Raw genomic sequence first — 6395 nt, 5'->3', positions numbered from 1 at the left:
GCGGCCGCCCACGCCGTCACCAAGCGCGCCGCCCATTCGCTGCCTCCTCCGCGGGAGGAAGGGCCTCTGCTGGGGCGGCCTTTCGTCAACAAGGCTCAGGTGGCTTGTCGCGCGCCCCGCACACCGAACGGACCTCGTCCTCCTCGCACTCCCTCCCGCTGCTCCCGCGCATGCGCGAGAGGCGTTGGGGTCCCGCGAGCCCTACCTAGTTTTGCGAGCCTCGCGTAGAAGCTCCCTTTGAGGCTTCCATAACTCCCTTCAGCTCCACACCGGAAGTCTTTTTCGCAAGCGGTTGCCCCCCAACGCACTTCTACACGCTTTAACTGGATCTTTTTGTAGAGGGAGGCCGATCAAGTGCGGTGGCAGTGGAACTCTCTGCCGCGGAGTGTGGCTGCGGCTTTTAAACAGAGGCTGGATGGCCATCTGTCTGGGGTGCTCTGAATGCGATTTCCTGCTTCTTGGCAGGGGTTTGGGCTGGGTGACCCATGAGGTCTCTTCCAACTCATGATTCGTGTTTAGGCAATGCTGTGTTTGGTAGTCCCTAGGTAGCGAAGATCACTGCAGATGTAGACTACAGCCAGGAAATCAGAAGACGTCTATTTCTTGGGAGGAGAGCAATGGCCAACCTCGATAAAATACTGAAAAGCAGAGACATCACACTGGCAACGAAGGTCCGCATAGTGAAAGCAATGGTATTCCCCATAGTAACCTATGGCTGCGAGAGCTGGACCATAAGGAAGGCCGAGCGAAGGAAGATAAGACGCTTTTGAACTCTGGTGCTGGAGGAAAATCCCAAGAGTGCCTTGGACTGCAAGAAGATCCAACCAGTCCATCCTCCAGGAAATAATGTCCGGCTGCTCACTGGAGGGAAGGATATTAGAGGCAAAGTTGAAGTACTTTGGCCACATCATGAGAAGACAGGAAAGCTTGGAGAAGATCATGATGCTGGGGGAAATGGAAGGAAAAAGGGTGAAATGGATGGACGGTATCCTTGAAGTGACTGGCTCGACCTTAAAGGAACTGGGGGCGGCAACGGCCGACAGGGAGCTCTGGCGTGGACTGGTCCACGAGTCGAAAATGACTGAACGAGTGAGACGACGAGGTAGCTTTGTCCACAGCTGCATAGTATACAGTAGACCCCTGCAGCGGTGAGAGAATCCCCCATGTTCTTTGCTGAACATAGCATTTGTTGGATTTTCTTAGTGGGTCTGTAGATAGTTTGTAGGTTGTTTCTTCATTAGTTTCCCTATGCGATCAGTAGTTCGCATGATGATTGTAAGAACACTTTTCCTCTGGGTGGATCTGTCTTTACTCTTATGGCTTGTTTTTGGCCTTGTAGCTCTTCTGATGTCTGAGGTGAAGTAGCCATTGGCCTGTAGAGCCCAGTTTGTCTTTTTCTTTTTTGCCCTGTACCATCTGCCAGATGGCAATAATTCAAAAAAAAAAGAAGAATATGCCAGGTGAGATGGATCTCCAAGAATGTTCTGAGCTTTCTTAAGGCAGCAGGAATTATCAAGTTCTTCCAAAGAGGAGAGAGGGCAACCAATGATTTGCTGTGCAGAAGCAGTGACCCTTTGAAACGCCTTCCTATCTGCCACTGTGCAGCTACTAAACCACATGCTGACACCAGCAGTTTTTCATTCAGTTGGTGGTCTCAGGGAGTACAATCTCTGCTGGTCCTTCTTCACAAACACTGCCCTATGAGTGCCCAGGTCAGATCCTCCTTCACAGTGACATCCCAGGAACTTGAAACTAGCCATCTGCTCCATTTGGTCTCCATTTATGACCAAGGGCTGGAATTCTGGTCTGTTCTTTCTGCAGTCCACTATAAACTCCTTGGTTCTATGGATGTTAAGAACCAGATTATTATCCCTGCACCACGAGAGCAGCCCATCCACCTCATCCCGATAGGCAGGCTCATCCCCTTCAGAGATGAGCCCCACCACTGTTGTATCATCTGTGAATCTGATAATTATATTGCTATGGTGGACGGGGGTACAATAATATGTGTACAAAGTGAAAAACAGAAGACTCAACACACAGCCCTGTGATGCCTCAGTGTAGAGAGAGAGAGCTGATGAGGTATAGTGGAAGTCCATCATCCAGAAACAGATTGAATTATGACAATCCAAGATCCATGAGTTTAGACACCAATCTATGTGGAAGGATTGTGTTGAACGTGGAACCAAAGTCTGCAAAAAGCATCCTCACAAAGTTCCCCTATCATTCCAGGTGGGTCAGAGTAGTGTGGAAAGTGATGGCTCTAGCGTCCTCTGTCAATCTGTTGGCTCTATATGTAAACTGATGTTTATTCAGTGCATGTCGAATGCAAGAAATGAAATGCCTACAGATCTGTTTTTCAAGGCACTTCATAATGATGGAAATGAGTGCCACTGGTCTGTAGTCCTGAAAATTCCTGGTAAAGAACTTATTTGGTACCAGATCAATGATTGAGGCCTTCAAACAATTGCAGAGACCCGGCTGGACCCTCAGCTGTCTCCACAGGAGCTCTTTGTGCAATATCAGGCAGGGTCCAGGGTTTGGGGGTGCAATCTTGTGGAGTCCTCTAGGTCTTATTGAATGTTTATGCTAAAAAAAGTGAAAGGTCCCAGGCTGTTAGGCCAGAGGCAAAACAAATTCATTTGAAAGAGTTTAACCTTTCATTAGCATAATGTTAGCAATGTCAAAAATACAATGGAATGAGCTGAGATATAAAGTTAGGAGATATTGTGTTTAACTTGTATTTTAAAAAAGAACAGGCAGAGTTAAGCTTATAAAAGTATTTGATCACAGCACCCCCTTTTAAAGCATGCACAGACCAAATGAATTCAGTACGCCAAATCAAAAATACCAAATCAACTGGTTGATAGAACTATCTCGGTTATATGGCTGAGTGGAAGAGGCACCCCCAGCCTCAACATCACCCAAGGACCATCTTGCCTAGCACAGGGTGGCTGTTTTGCAGTAAGATGAGTGGCACATCAAGAGAACCCCCAATCTGTCCTAGCCAGTGACCCTCACATGCTTCAGTCCAGAACACTATGGCATGGGGCACACAGTCACTTGAGGGGGTTGCAGTTTTGCTGCAACCTATGGGCGAACATCTGCATCCCTGTGCGTACTATTCCCACCAGCTGACGGTGCTGGAGCGGAACTATACCACCTGGGAGAAGGAGCTGTTTGGACTTGGAGACATCCGTGTTTGAGACTTGGGAGACATTGGCTGGAAGGAGCTCGGCACCCTGTGGAAGTCCACATGGACCATCATAACTTGGAGTTTCTGCGTACTTCTCAGAAACTGAACCAGCAGCAGCAATGTTAGGCCCTGTTCTTTGAACGCTTTGACTTTCAGGTCCGCTACATGCCTCCGGTGTGGAATAGACAAGCTGACGTGTTGTTTCGTATGCCGGAGTATGTTCACGGGCAGGAGGAAGTTCCAGAAACCTGCATCTTGCACCCTGAAAACTTTGCCGTGGACTCAGAGCACTGCCACCTTGACCTGTTGCGAGTGGTCCCTTGGCTGACAGAATCCGGGCTCATCAGGAAGAAAACTTGTGAGTGCAAGAGAAGTTGATTGCAGGCCTGTCTTTTCCATTCCATGTGGTGGCTGGGCTGCTCTGTCATCGTTCCTGGGTGTACCAGAGCCAGAGCGGGCCGGGATCCTGAAACTCTCACAGCGACACCAGAGACACTCCAGGTGGCCAGCTTCTGGTCAAAGGAAATTTAGTATAATGCCAAGTTTTTTATTTTGTGAGGTTTTTTGTACATTATAACTACATTCTTGATTCTCTTCTGACATGATAAATAATCCACATTATCTGCTTTGAACTGGATTATGAGTCCACACTGCCATATAATCCAATTCAATTTGGATTTTACACAGCTGTGTGGAAGGGGCCTTAGGCTCTCTGGACTCAAAGCCTCTGCAGGTTAATGATGATAGTTCACTCCAGGAGGGGTATATGGCTCTGCATGCCTTCCAAATGGCTCTGGCTCTATTAAACTGTCAAGATGGATTGGGGAAGAGAAAAGGTATATGAGAGTAGATTCTGGCAATCTTGCACAGGGCAGCATCTTGCATAGAGCAGCCTTTTGAGATTTTAAGTAGAAAATAATTTGGAAATGATAAGTAGATGGAGGGATCCTCCAAGGTCTGATGATGTTTGTGCAGCCTTCAGACCTTCAGTGATTATCATTATATTACACAATTTTTGTTCCTGGGTTATAAATGTCATTTCCTAACTGGTTTAATCATAAAAACATGGAAAAATTTTCCACGGACATCCCGCAGCACATTTTGTTATAGTTTTTCCATGAATATCTCAGAGTCTCAACCAATTCAACACAGTTTCTGGCAGTCACAAAAATGAGTATAACAACTACTTTCAAATTAAGTGCCGCACAATTAAATGGGAAATAACACTTTCAAACCAAGAACAGATTTTTTTCAAATGTTGTTACATAGTGTTATGCTGATCTACTGGTATATTTAAACTGAAGTCATTGTTATGTCATATATGGATGTGTGTATGTTTATGTACATATGCATGCCATATATACCATATCCTTGATCAGAACCGTCCAATTTGCCATGTTATATGATGGTACCAGACCTGATCAAGCAACTTCATGCACAGTTATGAACTGATTCTGATCAGTCATAATTATACTAAAATTAAGATTTTTTGTGTTATTCAGAAAATTGTTAGTTTTGTTTCATTTGGTATGGAACCTGTGCAACAGATTAAGGATTTTTGGTATTACCAGTTAAACTGTTATGCAAATCATATACAAAAAGATGAGGATCATCCCAAGTTATATATAGTTACATTTCCTTCTCAACTGATAAGTCTGGAAGTGTTTGATCGTAATGAATGGCATTGTATGCTGGATTTGTTATCATCTGTTTTTGTTTTTCTCTTCGGTTACTTATATGCTAAAAACATTGACATATTTTTAACCTTTGTAATTCATCATTTGAGTGAAACGAAGACACAACTGAAATAACTATGTTGGGCGATTTCTGATCTCTTTCTAACAGATTTTGGTTGTACTGTGTAGTTTTACCTAAATGCCTTAGTCATGTCTGTCCGATCACAATAAGCATCTAAACAAAACATCACTAAGAACACGGTGACTATTTATCATTACAGTAAAATCTCACTTATCCAACATAAACGGGCCAGCAGAATGTTAGATAAGCAAAAATGTTGGATAATAAGGAGTGATTAAGGAAAAGCCTATTAAACATCATGTTATGATTTTACAAATTAAGCACCAAAACATCATGTTTTACAACAAATCGACAGAAAAAGTAGTTCAATAAATGGTAATATTATGTAGTAATTACTGTATTTACGAATTTAGCACCAAAACATCGCACTGTATTGAAAACATTGTCTACAAAAATGTTAACTACTAAAACGCTGACTGTGTTGGATAATACAAAACGTTGAATAAGCGAAGGTTGGATAAGCAAGACTCTACTGTATTATAGTTCTAAGTTCATATGTGAAAAATTAAACAGCTCCCACATACTACTAGCTGATTCCTAGCTCTACAAAATATTTTTGGGAGTTGGAAAAGCTAATTATATTTTAATAGAAATTAACAATGAAAACACAGTTTCTGTTGAAATAATGTACCTCTATAGATTAACAATAAAGTCAGCCAGCCACTTGAAGAATGCCATCATTCAGTGTTCAGCTAGCTTTGTCCAGCTGGGCTGGGCATTTCAAAAAACTACAGAATAAATAGTTATTTTTATGTATTTTCTACAGAATTAAACAGTAGGCCTAAATCCATTTTCTAAGTCCAACTAGAATGGACCCATTGAATCCATTGTAAAATGGTATGTCACCAATTATGTAAAACCCACTTAATGGATCTAGTCTAGTTGGAATAAACAATTGGATTTAGACCATGTTTATGTGGGTATACAGACTGCAGTCTTAGGCAGAATTTGTTGCTGTTATGTGCCTCCATGTTGACTCCAACTTAATCCTGGCTTCTTAAGAGTCCCAATTCAACACTGAAACCACTCTCTCTCAGCTTCAGAGAAAACACAGACATCCCCTCCACCCAACAAACCTTGACAAGAAAACTCTGCTAGGTTGGCCTTAGGGCAAACTTTGGCCCTCCAGGTGTTTTGGACTTCAATTCCTAACAGCTGTAAGCTGGTTGGGGTTTCTGGGAGTCCAAATTATCTGGGGAGCCAAATCATAGAATCAAAGTTTGCCCATGCCTTCCTTAGGGCCACTATAAGTCAGAAGCAACTTTAAGACGTAGAACAACCACAAAGTTTGCATTGTTAGAAAATAGTTGTTATGTTAGCCTTGAGTTTTTTGTGGTTTGAACCTTGCACATAACAGTTTTTCAATGTTTATATTAGATTA

Source organism: Anolis carolinensis, chromosome 5 (assembly GCF_035594765.1).
Source record: "Anolis carolinensis isolate JA03-04 chromosome 5, rAnoCar3.1.pri, whole genome shotgun sequence".
NCBI classification, from domain to species: domain Eukaryota; kingdom Metazoa; phylum Chordata; class Lepidosauria; order Squamata; family Dactyloidae; genus Anolis; species Anolis carolinensis.
Note: the sequence above shows the minus strand (reverse complement) of the source record.